Source organism: Giraffa tippelskirchi, chromosome 3 (assembly GCF_054371585.1).
Source record: "Giraffa tippelskirchi isolate mGirTip1 chromosome 3, T2T-mGirTip1v1.2.pri, whole genome shotgun sequence".
Classification (NCBI taxonomy): domain Eukaryota; kingdom Metazoa; phylum Chordata; class Mammalia; order Artiodactyla; family Giraffidae; genus Giraffa; species Giraffa tippelskirchi.
The window spans coordinates 52,525,766-52,540,128 of record NC_137277.1 but is presented as its reverse complement, the minus strand read 5'-3'; the positions used below and the strand labels follow the sequence as shown (position 1 = coordinate 52,540,128).

General features: G+C 47.0%; 1 protein-coding gene and 1 long non-coding RNA gene across 6 annotated transcripts in view; both read left to right on the top strand.

Annotated features, from left to right (window-relative positions):
• The window catches only part of YPEL2 (yippee like 2), a 61,778-nt gene that overhangs the window by 24,182 nt on the left and 23,233 nt on the right, over positions 1-14,363 (top strand). The window lies entirely within an intron of this gene.
• On the top strand, positions 6,966-11,733 carry LOC145543479 (uncharacterized). Its single transcript, XR_014080730.1, has 2 exons — positions 6,966-9,677; positions 11,009-11,733. It is a non-coding gene; the product is annotated as an uncharacterized LOC145543479 (long non-coding RNA).

The window sequence follows — 14,363 nt, the reverse complement described above, 5'->3', positions numbered from 1 at the left end:
AAAAGAAACGTTTATGCTAACTCAGACTAAGTAAAAAAAAAAATGGTGTTCTTGATCTGTTTACAAGAAGTGCTAGAAAAGATGGCACCCCTCTCCCCACCTCTGGCTCAGTAGCCACCGCCGGAGAGGGAGGAAGGACCGGCAGTCTCAGAGCAGCACCGTCCAGCTGGCCGACTTGACAGGAAGCAGAGGAGCCGCTCCAGCAGCCACGTCTGGTGGCGGCGATCCTAGAGTCAGGGCTGTGGCTGGAACTGCTCCTCCTAGGCCCCTTCCAGGCTCTGGGGTTACCCCAGAGCTTAAACCTCGGAGGCCAGGCCTCGGGCCCACCTGCCCTTCTAGGTCTCTGCTACTTACTCTCCTCGATGCCATTCGTGTTCTGGCCAGCCTGTAACTTCCTCAACTGTCAACTGACTCATCTTGTCTTAGATTCCTCTTGGATCTTTTGGGAACCCCTGAGTCTGGAGGTTGGGGTGCAGGGAAGCTGTGTCAGTGAGCAGAGAGAGAGGTAGTCAGTCCTCTCTGCTTTGGAAGGGGGCTTGCAAGCTTGGAGGGGAAAAACATGTGAGTTGTCTTATTCCTGGAAGTCTCCAGAGAAAGCAGAAGCCAAGATGTCTTTTTAACTTTAGGAAGATGTGCTGTGTGTCCTAAGAAATGGAGGTAACCATAAACTGTGTGTAGGTACCTTCAGAGTACAAAGGACTTCTGCCTAACACTGTATAAATAGTATCTCACTCATCCCTCCTAAGACGCCTTTGAGGTAGGTGATGTTAGTCATATATTATATGCATGGAGAAGTTGAGACTCATACAAGTTGTCCAAGAACACAAGTCTTGTTCTCAAAGAAGAGAGGTCAATGACTTTGAGCGTGTTCGGGAAGAATTTCTGGAAGAAATTTGAGCTGGGCCTTGTAAGGTGAGCAGAAGGAAGTATGTGGGGGTGACAATGGCCTTCAGAGTTGATATCTTACCGCTTTGGCCTGGTGTACATGGCCTTAGATGATCTGGCAGAGTCTAGCTTTAGAGTTAGGGTTCCTTGCTTAATGTTCTAGTTCAATTCAGTTGCTCAGTAATGTCCGACTCTTTGCAACCCCATGGACTGCAGCACGCCAGTCTTCCCTGTCCATCACCAACTCCCAGAGTTTACTCAAACTCATGTACATAGAGTTGGTAATGCCATCCAATCATCTCATCCTCTGTCGTCCCCTTCTCCTCCCGCCTTCAATCTTTCCCAGCATCAGGGTCTTTTCCAATGAGTCAGTTCTTCACATCAGGTGGCCAAAGTATTGGAGTTGCAGCTTCAACATCAGTCTTTCCAATGAATGTTCAGGACTGATTTCCTTTAGGATGGACTGGTTCTATCTCCTTGCACTCCAAGGGACTCTCAAGAGTCTTCAACACCATTCAAAAGCATCAATTCTTCAGCTCTCAGCCTTCTTTATACTCCAAGTCTCACACCCATACATGACTACTGGAAAAATCATAGCTTTGACTAGATGGACCTTTGTTGGCAAAGTAATGTCTCTGCTTTTTAATATGCTCTCTAGGTCGGTCATAGCTTTTCTTCCAAGGAGCAGGTGTCTTTTAATTTCATGACTGCAGTCACCATCTGCAGTGATTTTAGAAACCCCCAAAAATAAAGTCTGTCACTGTTTCCATTGTTTCCCCATCTATTTGCCATGAAGTGATGGGACCAGATCCCATGATCTTAGTTTTCTGAATGCTGAGTTTTAAGCCAAAGGGTCATCATTGATTCCTTTCTTACTACTGCCCCCTTTCCACCACCCCCACCCCCCGCACCCAGTCCCCATATCTAATCCACAGGTAAGTCCTGTTAGCTCTGCCCTCAAAAAATATATTTCAAATCTGGCCAGTTTTCACCATCTTCCCTTGTCTGGACTCCAGCAATGAGCTCTTTAACTGGTCTCCTTACTTTCACTCATGCACCTTACAGCACATTTCGGAGAAGAGCCACAAGGATCTTTTCAAAGTGTAAATCAGGTGTTGCAGGTCCTCTGCTTAAAATCCTGAAGTTAGAATAAAATTCAACCTTCAAAGCCTTACTCGCTCGCGTACCTGCAGTCTCACTAACTTTTTTCATGGCCTTAGATGATCTAGCATAGCCTAGCTTTAGAGTTAGGGTTCCTTGCTTAATGTTCTAACCTCTTGACACATCCAGCAGCATTTCCCTGGATATGCAGATAGGGGTATTTCAGGCCTCTGTGCCTCAGCCAGGAGCATCCATTTTTCTTTTTTTGGCCATGCTGCACACTGTTAGGCAATCTTAGTTCCCCCACCAGGGATCTAACCCATAACCCCTGCATTTCTGAAGCATAGTCTTAACCACTGGACTGTCATTTTTCTTTACCTCCTTCCTCTCTCCCAGGAGCTCTTACACATCCTTTTCCTCCTGGGGCCATATCCTATAAGCTTTGTATCTTTCTGCATCAGAACCTGGCCCACATCAAGAGCTCAATAAATAATCAAACAGATGGATGGCTCTTGTTGAGCCTTGGGAGAAGACAAGTGATGAGGAAAAAAAAGATTTGATGTCCTCTTTCCTGCCCCTTTTGGGGCAGAAAGCCTCCTTCACAAGTCCAGGCCAAAGTCAACACAGGCTTCAGTTTCATTGGCTACAACCGGTGCATAGATGGGGCGCATTGGGGCTTGATGATTTAAAGAGCTGGGTTAAATTCCTGACTGTGGGGAGAGCAAGGGAACTGTGGCTGGCATCGCACAAAGATTCCTTTATTTCATTCCACAGCCACCCCCGGCGTTAAATAATCTATAGATTTCTTATGCAAGTCCGCTTAACGGAAAGATCATTGCCCCAGCCCCCTCCCTGCAAAATAGGCCTTTCTTTTCATTTTGTTTCTCTCCCATTTAAGAAAGTTCAGAGAGAGAATGTTTCTCCTGTTCTCCCCTCTTGACATAATCTCCTATGCGGTTTCAGAATCCACCCAGTGGGAGTTGGGAGCTGGGAAGCAACTAACTGGAGCAGCAGTGTAATTAAATGATACTTTGTCCTTGTAATAGAGCCTTTCATCTGGAAGCTTGACATTCCATTGTTTGGGTTTTTGTTTTGTTTTAAGTGAGTCTGCCTTCATTATGGAGAAGGCGACACAAAGGTGCAGAGAACTAAAGCTCCAGGGCTAGCAGAGAGCTGGGAACAGAATCAGGACTTCAGGCTTCCTTCTTATCAACATAGCTAAGCCTCCATGGAAATGTGTAGTTGTCAGGTTTTAAACAATTAGGGTCCGTATTGATAACGGTGGTGGAAAGACTCCTGCACTAGGCTTTCTGTCTTCCCAGCTCTCTCTGGATTCCTAGAGGCCTCGTTGCCTGGAATCAGCTGTCCAACCTCTGAGTCTCAGTTTCTCACCAATAAAATGAGTAATATTTGCTGTGTCTATGGCTAGTAGTTAGCACTTGTTGCATGCTTACTACGTGCCATGGCCCTAACAGCCCTAGGAGGTAGCCCTACCTTATTTGAGTGTCTTGGGAGCAGGTTTACCTCATTGGGTTGTTATGAGACTAGATGAGATCATGGATGTGTGGGTGGTTTGCAAATCACAAAGCTCTATGCAAATATAAAGTTGTCCCTTTGCTTCTCTTGGCCTTGATGTCCGAAAAAAAAAAGAAGGCAAGGAGATAGGTGGACAGGATTGTTACTGCCTGACACGAAGCAAATTGACTTTATACCAAGATAGTTTCGCTTTAGAACGTGGAGCACAGGAGTTGGATTTGCAAGGCTAAGAAGAGGACAGCAAAGCTGTGTGTGTTGGCAGAAAGGTAACAGCATTTGCTCTGTAGGATGCTGGGGGGAGGGTGCCAGGAGGGGGGACTGCTTTTTGAATCGATGACAGAGCTATCTAGGGAATGTGCTGAGGCCTCCTACAATTGCTTTCTTAGGGGGTGTTGTGGTCTAAATGCTGAAGTGTTTGCACTCAGGTATTTTGAGTTGGCACGAGGAATTGCTCACGCTGTTGTTTCTCACTTAATGGTGCAAGTCACAGTATAAAAATACACTTTGGTTATAAAATAATAATAGTTTCCATCAGAGCAGTCGCCCCCCCCCTTGAAAACAATCTAATGCTCACTTCAGTGGATACTATCTATTACAGCAACCTGGATCTTCACAAAGCCTTTCCTGAGAAACTGTCTTTCGTCCTTCCCTCACCTCCTTCCTGCTAGCCCTTGGATGGCCTGGCAAGGAGGCCACTTAAGACCGGTGAATTGGACTAATCTACCGTGCACCCACTTTGGGCACGGTGGCTTCATTCCAGGACACAGGTTGCTCTAAGCGCCCTGGGTCCTTAGAATGAAGGTATCGGAGGCTGGTAACTCAGTGACCAGCTGAGGTTACCCAGCTCAATCTCCACCTCACACCCTCCACTGCTCTGCGTGTGAGCAGCTGGGCCTCCTTGTGAGGCTGCAGCCTAATTAGGAGGCAGGTTCTTTTTGTTCTCTGTGGGGTTCCTTTGGGCTCACAGTGGTGGCCTTTGGGTTTTTCCTTCCTGCCTAAACACTAAATGCAGCATCACTGTGAGAAAGGTGGCAGAGAGGAAGATGCTCTGAAGCCTTGTATTGACCTGGTGGCGGCTGAGAGGCCCAGTCTCCCACCGCCGCTTCTCAGCGCTAGTGTTCTACACCAGTGACTCCCAAAAAGTCTTATACCCCCAACACAATGACTACTTAGAGATTGTGGACAAAAGCAGGGTTCCGTCCAGTCCTATCAGCTCTACCTGTCAAGGACATATCTCTCTTCATTCCCACCACCCACCAGCTTGTCTTTAACATGTAATAAAACTAACTCTCCAAAATGTTAATGCAGTTATTTTTGTCCTGAAAACCTCGTGTGAAAAATAAATACAGGAACAGAATTTCTAAAAAAAAAAAAAAAACTACACATTTCTTTTTCTCTAAGTGCCCTGGAAAATGTTATAACGAGCATTGGATTGTATTAGTTGTATTAGTGACTGCTATGTCACATTAAACGGCATAATTCCTAAAGAACACATACAGTAAGACATGGGTCTTGAAGATAATTCTGTGAGCTTACCGAATTTGCAAAATATGTCAAATTGTAATTTTATCTTAGTTGAGCAGTTTTGGTATCCAGTGATGACAGTTATTTTTTACAAACCCCCCCCCCAAATTTAGTAAAATTAGTTTTTCATTCTAGCAGGAGAGGAAAAAGGCAGATTGCATATAAACATGCAAATGTCTGTTTCATTAAAAGTGTCCTTTTTTGTTTCTAAAATCGTGGAGACCCAGGACCAGAGTGATTGATGGGTTTTAAGAAACAAAAGGTTGAGAACAATCGCCATTTTGGGATCCATGCCAAATAGCGGGTGCCTTTGCTTCTTTTGCAATGTTTGCAAAACACTGTCACATGTTTGTCAGTTTCCTAAAGAGCATTTCTGAGGTGCAGTAAAGGCAGAAGTGATAAATTATGGAAGTGTTCCAACATACACCAATAGTCCAGTTTAAAGACACAATCAATTTTGCTTTTGTAAAGAGAATCACATATCCAACCTAAAGCTTCTTTTGCTCAACTGATTGATCTTTGAAAGCTCTAATCTCCTGCTAATGAAGTGTTAGTTCTTGGGGGGGTGGGCTGGGGGAGCTCTGTCGGGTGGAGGTGGGGTTGCAGATGAGCTGCTGACCACCCAGGAAGGGGTGACAGGTGAACCATGTCTATACAGCAAATCTCCAAACAAAGGAATGTGGTTATAATGTTTCTTGATGAAGAGATTTGTAAAATATAATCTCTTACGGTATCTTTTCCCCATGGGGCAGAGATTGAATCAATTCAGGGTAAGATAAATCATAAGTTAGGCTGGTATAATTTGTGTAGCATAATTGTTCAGAGTTGGGACGACCTTCACTGGTTATCAGAGGCCTCTGGTACACGTGGGTGATGGCAGTGGGGGCTGTGCCTATAACTTGGTCATCTGTTTCATTGGCTGTGTTCTATTATTGCATGAATACTAAATATGTATTGTGGGGTGGTGGTGCACTCTACTAGTTATGGGGGATGTGTGTGTGTGTGCGCGCATGCATGCATGCATACGCACACGCGCACATGCTCAGTCGTGTCCGACTCTTTGCAACCTCATGGACTATAGCCTGCCAGGCTCATCTGTCCATGGAATTTTTCAGGCAAGAATACTGGAATGGGTTGCCATTTCCTACTCCAAGGAGTCTTCCCAACCCAGGGACTGAACCTGCATCTCCAGCGTCTCCTGCATTGGCAGGCAGATAAATCATCCACCCCCTTTTTTTCCCTTAGAACAATTTAACAAAATATACACACATATATAGAGGGCTTCCCTGGTGGCTCATAGCTCAGTTGGTAAAGAATCCACCTACAATGCAGGAGACCCTGGTTCAATTCCTGGGTCCTGAAGATCTTTAAAGTCTTTATTGAATTTGTCACAATATTGCTTCTGTTTTGTATTTATTTTTTTGGCCACGAGGCACATGGGATCTTGGCTCCCCAACCAGGGATTGAACCCACGTCCCCTGCATTGGAAGGCAAATTCTTAACCACTGAACCACCAGAGAAGTCCCCAAACTCCTTATCATAGGTTCTGACTTGAATCTACTAGTTTATATGCAAATACGATGCCATTTTATATAAGACTTCAGCATCCTTGAATTTTGATCTATGAGGTGGACCAGGCCTCTTCAGATCCAGTAGAATGACTGTCTTTCACCTTATGTTTATCTTAGGTGCTGTCTCTCCCTCTTTTCTTTTGCCTGTGCCTCAAGGCTTATGGTATATTGGCTCCCCGACCAGGGATTGAACCTGGGCACCAGCAGTGAAAGTGAAACGTCATCATAACCACTGGACCACCAGGGAATCCCACACCTTATGTTTATGTTAAAGCATTTATCATAGTGTAATGATGCATATCTCCCAGTAGCCTGTGAACTACTCATGGAGATGATTGTGATGTCATCTTTGTGTCTCTGGCCCCTGGCACAGCTCTTAAGTACTGGCCAATTTCTGGTGAATATCTGTGGAAATAACTTGCTAGTTCTCTCAGAGAAAGACAGAATAAGGGCCTCTACATCTGGGGTCTCTGGACTGACTTCAAAGTGTCCCTGAAATTGTATGTTTAATTCTGCGTATGTGTCTATTTTTCTAGGGAGGGTTCCATAGCTTTCTTTAGGTTCTCAAAGGATTTTTGATCAGAAAACCCCTTAAGGTCTATCTTTATAGAAACGAAAGTTCTGGGAAGACTTGGTAGGAGTGACACTGAGATGTCCCTTGTAGCAAGAACCTAGATCTGTGGAAGTGGATGGGGAGAGACTCGGAAAAGGAACGTCATGAACAAAGAAGTGAAGGCCCGGAGTGTGTGGGGAGGGGCCATCCTTTTGGGTAGCATAATGAGGAACTGTGTGAATACGGATTGAAGCCAGGTTGTTGGGAGAAGAGAAGTTGGGATTTCATTCTGCTGGCAGTTGGGTGCCACTGAAGGCTTTTGAGCAAGTAATGCCCTGACCAGAGCTTGGCTTTCAGATGGCAGATATCACAGTGTCGTAGGTGAACTACCAAAGAAGAAACTAGATGTGGGGAAACGGGTCACACACACCGCAGTGGTCTGCAGGTGGTTTGTACACATGGTGATCATCTGGTGCAGGCTGTTGACCACTGCTTGGGAAAGAGCTGTAAGCATTCTAGGGCTTAGAAAAATTCGCTGTATCATTTATAGCCACAAACAAGAGGAATTGAGTTCAGGAAGTCACACTCTTTGGATGGGAGGCAGACCTGTCCTACACTCTGTGAAAATTAATGATCTGGGCATAAGCAGAATTGCTCACCAATTTATTATCAAAGGAGCTGCTGGAGATGAAGTCTAGTGAATCATCTTGTGTTGTTTGCTGCAGACTGCAGGCAGCTGGAGCACAAATCTGCTCAAATGCGGTCCTTTCTATGTGGTTGCTTTAAATACCAAAAGGAAATGTTGACTTGAGCTATGAGGCGTACCCTGAAAATTAACTCTGTGGTTTGCAGATGCCTGTAAGGTTCCAATCCTAAGATTGGTTTGTTCATTTGTGAGTTGGCCTTCAGCAAGGACACCGGTGATTGCACGCTTTGTTCCTCGTGAAAATTCAAACTCTTTTCAGCAGGGCACTCTCCCTGGGAAGCAGGCGGTGGGTGCAGAGCCATCCCCATGTTTTTGCTGGAGCACCAGCACTTCCGAGGTCTCTGGAATGGTAAAGCTGCACCATTGCTTCTTTGGTTGTTTGTATTTTGGGACCTGACTGGAATCCACCATCATACGTTGATTGTTCATTTCAGTAATATTTTTTTGTGTTTCAGATGACATGCCAGGTCTAGGCTGGGTGCTAGGGATAGGGCGAAGAAGCCTACAAAGATCACAACATTCAGGGAGCCTGTGATCTCTGGGGTACATGGAAATGTAAGGCTCACTGGGAGGGCAGAAGAATGTTACAGATGAGGTTGTATTGGTGAATTAAAAGCACAGGATGGAAAATCTACATTGCTGCTGTTAACTATTATTTATTGAAGATCTGCCACATGCTTGGGAATCCTTACTTTACAACGGCCCTTCAAGGTGGGAATTAAGTGACTTGCCTAAGGCCGTGGGGTAGTCAAAAATGGGATATAGGTCTAGATGGGTCTATGCCCTCTTAACCATAATTTGACCTAGGTAGCTCCTTTGGCACTGACTGTTTTCTGGGTCTTGCTAATATTGGTGGTCAATCCTATTCCTCTTCCCCTCCTGTCATTTTTCTTGCCTGGAAAATCCTTTTTTTCTAGTGTCTACTCATTCTTGAAGACCAGCTTAAGTATTTTCTAGGATGTCCTCCTGGACTATAGGATCCTCTCCCTCCACTAAACATCAATAGTACTCACTGCCTGGTTGTTCATTCAGCAATTAGTCATGACTGTTTTGTAATAACATGGTCTATATTATTGTGGTTACATGTACTTTTATGTGTAATTGTCTGGTTTCCTAATAAGATTCTAAATGACCTGGAGTCATAGACTCTCCGAGTATTAGAGGCTTTGAACCGGGCTGTTTCTAGTTCTACTCATCATGTTACAGGTTAGGAAACCAAGGCCCGGAGAAGCCGAGTGCCTCTTGACTCTGCACTTTGCCACCTCCTCCCTGCCACACACACCACCTACCACCTTCCACATAATGGGTGCTCGAAAATGCTAGAGGCAGCCCTGGAGGAGAGCGCGAGCAGCCGGGAGAAGGACAGTATCAAGCCGTGCGGTCTCGGGCAAGAATGTTCTCTCAGGCTCTCCTTTTCCTTCATCCATCCAAACATTAGATCAGACTGTCATCGAAGGTTCCTTCCATCTTCCGCATCCTCTGATTCTGTTAGTAGATAGCAGCAGGAGATGATGCGAGGCAACATAACTCAGTGGTTAATGGTATAACGTTTGAGTCAGGCTCCCCGGGTTCAAACCTGGCTTCCTCACCTAAATAGTTATGTACGCTAAGCAACTACCATGTGTCTCGGTGCTCTCATTGGGAAAATGGGAATCGTGTTAATCTTAGATGTCTCTAAGATTTTTTTGTGGATGTTAAGTGAGGTCATCAGTATAAAGTACTTCTCACGGTGCCTGACCTATCGGAAATGCTCAGTAAATGTTGCTTTCCGTGCACATCACTAAGCAAAGTGAAAGTGTTAGTTGCTCATTGGTGTCCAACTCTTTGCCACCCCGTGGACTGTAGCCTGCCAGGCTCTTCTGTCCACGGGATTTCCCAGGCACGAATACTGGAGTGGGTTGCCATTTCCTCCTCCAGGGGAAAACTCTGAGACCCAGAGATAGAACCCAGGTCTCCAGCATTGCAGGCAGGTTCTTTACCATCTGAGGCACCAGGGAAGCCCTATGCAAAAACCAAACAGAAAGTGGCACTCAGACGCAGGTCCTGTTGCTGTCACCTGTCACAGTGCTGGGGTGACAGCCGCAGCAGCAGCTTCGGCAGGTTCTTTACCATCTGAGGCACCAGGGAAGCCCTATGCAAAAACCAAACAAAGTGGCACTCAGACGCAGGTCCTGTTGCTGTCACCTGTCACAGTGCTGGGGTGACAGCCGCAGCAGCAGCTTCCATCCTGCTCTTGGTGGGGTTTACCTGCAGGTAGCTGGAAGGCCTTTTTAAACAGAAAACCAGCCCCCTGCCCCCTTCCCCTCCAGTCTGAGCGGTGGTGTTATTTTGCCCGTGAACCACACATCAGACAGTTTCAGAGACCTCGAACTACCATGATAACAGCAGCAGCCCAGGCAGCTAGGAGAGAATTCGGGGCCTCAGTGTGGGAGCAGCAGCTCAGAATTGCTCATCAGTTTGGTTCACCTTATGATGCTCCACAGTGGGGGTAGGGCGAGATGCTCTTTTTCTTATCTTTCAAAAACAAAACCAAGAAAAACATCTCTGGTACCTTTGTTGCCAAAGCACTCAGCCAGCTCCCGAGGGGAGGATTTGACCCGGTGACCCAGAGTATTATCTCTGGGGTCAGGGCTGTCTTGCCAAGGAGAACCTCAGCTCCTGGTTCCCTCCCCTCCTGCCTATTGCTGGTGGCTGGACAGTGACTCAGAGGAGGAGGAGGCGGGGAGGAAGAGAGGAGGAGACGGCTCCCCCAGCTGCTGCGAAAAACAACATCTCATCGGTCCATCAACTCCCTCCCCTCCAGACCACAGTGATGACAGAGGGCAGCGCAGGTGGCCCTGACCCTCTCCTACCCCTCACGCCTAACACCTTTGGGTCTTTGAAGGGACAGTTTACGGTTGTCAAAAGGGAAATTATCTACCTTTGGAGGGCCCAGGAAATTCCTTTTCTTCCCTGTTAGGACTGGTTCCACCAACAGCATTCACTGTAACTTCAGCTCTTACAGATGAATGAGGTGCTCGGAGAAGCATTTTCCCCCTGGCAGGGGAAATGGCAAGCCAACTCCAGGATTCTTGCCTGGAGAATCCCATGGAGAGAGGAGCCTGGCGGGCTACAGTCCATAGGGTCGCAAAGAGTTGGACACGCCTGAGCACACACACAAAAACAAAAGGTCTTAGTGTGAAACCTCCTGTACTAAGCCCTGCCGGTTCGGAGTTCAGTGAGCTCCTCTGACCTGTTAGATATTGGGGAGACAGTGGCATGTAGACGGATGCCTTGCCCTCACCCAGCTTGCACCCAGAATCCTTTGGGTGCTAACAAGCCCACCGTCTGAAGAAGCAGCCAGTAGCGGGACAAGTGGGGAGCTCCGTCCTGAGGGTTGTCTGGAGCAGCTGAGAAGCCAACATTTCCATATTGTCTTCTGTCCCGTTTGCCTGGTTTTCATGAGATGCCAAATGTGTCCAGCTCGCCCTCCCCCCCCTGCAGTGTGAACCCGAGTGTAAAACTGCCACCTGGGCTCTCACTGGCAGCATGAGGTGGCCGGTGAACCAGACCTGCCGTTCTCATGTGTCTTTGGAGGAATGTCTGTTCTTAGGATCAGGCCTCTCTCTCGCCCTGGGGTGGTGGCTGCCGTACCCGATTCACCCACAGCTGGTCCCTCCCCTGTACGTGCCAGACGTGCCACCTGACAGGCAGGGCTCCGAGGAGTCGTTTGAGGTCCATCCCAGACAGATTCACCCAGGAATTCCAAGGAGAGAGGAAGTGAGAAAAACCAGACTTCCTGGAGCTCTTCTAAGCTCCTTCTAAGTCTCCATGTATCTTGATCCTCCCCTTTGCAGGAGAAAGAAAAACAAAACAAAGTGTATCTGTGGGGAGGGAGAGAGGTCCTCCCAGTCTCTCTCCTTCTCTATAAAAACACCAGGCCAGGCTGCCCTGGGCACTGTGGGGGCAGGTGCTGGGTAAGTACGAGGAAGGAAAGCTGATAAGATAAGGTCTGACAAATCTAGGTCACCAGGCTGCTGCCAGACACCTGTGTGACTAGTTACCTTGAAACTGAAGGAAGGGAGAGTGGACCTTTGTTCAGGATTCAGGGCCCAGACTAGCTGGACTTCGCAGGCCTTTGTTTGTCTGTTTATTTAATAAACATTGCTTGAGCACCACTAAACCAAGCCAAGTCATGTGCTTGGGTGCCCCGGGCCCCCCATGTGTGTCTCTGATAGGGAAAATCTCCTCCTGGATCCCAAGCCTGGAACCAGAGCTAAAAAAAGCAATGACATCATGCAAAAGCCAGTCTGGTCCACTGACTTCCAGAGTGGGGGCAGCCAGTCCCTTGGTAGCAGGGCGGGCCTGTGTGGAGTCTTCATTCGCTGTTCCTTCAGCTAGATCAGGGGTCAGCAAACTTTTCCTTAAAGGCCAGATAATACATATTTAAGGCTCCATGGGCCATATGGTCTCAACTCTGCGTGTGCACATGCCAAGTCACTTCAGTCGTGGCCAACTCTTTGCGACGCTATGGACTATAACCTACCAGGCTCCTCTGTTGATGGGATTCTCCAGGCAAGAACACTGGAGTGGTTTGCCATTTCCTTCTCCAGGGGATCTTCCCAACCCAGGGATCGAACCCGTGTCTCTTATGTCTCCTGCGGGCGGGTTCTTTACCACTAGCGCCACCTGGGAAGCCCCTCAACTCTGAAGTCATAAAAAATACATAAATGAGTCAGCCTGGCTGTGTTCCAGTAGCACTTTATTAACAAGACAGGTGAGAGGCCCGGCCCCATTTGGCCCTAGAGGATTGTTTGCTGACGCCTAAGTCGATGATTGGAATGACCGCTATGAGATCAGTGTTGGAAAAATGGGTCAATGTAATTTCAGGAGGTGTCCCAGATCAACAGGGGGGCTCTGTTTAGGAGGGATAGTATAGGAGTTCGTGGCATGGTCTGATTGGTGCCAGGGAATTCCTCTGCACAGGCCAAACTGCAGCCTCAGCCATCTAGTGCACTGGTTTCCACCAAAGGTTACACGGTGACCGAGCCACACAGTGCCCATAGTTTCAAACAAGCTCATCACTTCCGTGGGGAAACAGTGTGGGGCCCTGTGGGTGGTGAGTCATTGGCACCACCTTACGAGCCCTGAATGAAGAATCAAGCCACCTCTGCCCTAGGGCCTGGCTTTGCCACTGAATATTGAGTGTGGCCTTGGATAAGGCACATAACCTCTCTGACCATTCAGCATGTTTTCTTTCTTTTTTTTTTTTTTTAGCATGTTTTGAGTAACTACTATATGAGGCACTGGGATACAGAAATGGACACGATAAAATTCTTGCCCTGAAGCAGCTCATGATCTAGTAGGCAAAAGAAACGAGTTAACTATTACAGGCTGTAGTGAAACACAGTCTTTGAATAGGTAATTATTTAGGCTGCTTATAGGGGCAAAGAGCGAGATGAGTGTTTACTAAGGGAACAAGAAAGGGGAGTCCACTCCAAGCAGAGGCATAGAAACATTGTAGAGGAGATCCAGCCTAAAGGACCACAGGTAAGAGATGGGGAGGCAGGTAGAGGGAAGCAGGAGGTCAGCATGGGTGGATCACATGGGCCCAGAAGGCCAGGGAAGGAGTTTAGACGCAATTCTGTATGCTGCATGCTCTGGGGAGCCATGGATAGTTTCCAAGCAAGGGAAGTAATAGCCTGTGGTTCCACTCAGCTTCTCTCTAACTGCTCTAAACCGTATGCCTATGGGCTTTGTGTGAAGAGGAATGTTGATATTGTATAACGTTAATAAGTGCTGATAATTAAGCCAGTGGCTGTAATTAATAACCAGGCTCAGTCCATTCCTGGTGATGCTGTCAGCTAAACGGCAACCAGATAAATCACTGGCCAACACCCAGCACCCGTGACTCTGAGATGAAGGCCTCTCAAAGTACTCTGGGACCTGGGTTATCTGGTTTGCCCATGGGGTCATAAAGAGTCGGAGACGACTGAGCGACTAACACTTTCACTCCATTATAGGTTATTGTAAGATATGGAGTATAGTTCTCGGTGCTATACAGTAAGTCCTCGTTGTTTGGTGGTGATGGTTTAGTCACTAAGTCGTATCCGACTCTTGCAACGTCATGGACTGTAGCCCGCCAGGCTCCTCTGTCCATGGAATTCTCCAGGCAGGAATACTGGAGTGGGCTGCCATTTCCTTCTCCAGGGGATCTTCCCGACCCAGGAATCGAACCCGAGTCTCCTGGATTGCAGGCAGATTCTTTACCGACTGAGCTATGAGAGAAGCCCTCATTATAGGTCATTGTAAGATATTGAGTATAGTTCTCTGCTGTACAGTAAGTCCTTATTGTTTACCTATTTTATGTATAGTAGTATGTATTTGTTAATCCCAAACTGCTAGCTTATCTTTCCCTGCTCCCTCACCACCACCCACTGTACCCTTTGTTTTCTATGTCTGTGAGTCTATTTCTGTTTTGTAAATAGTTTATTTGTATCATGTTTTA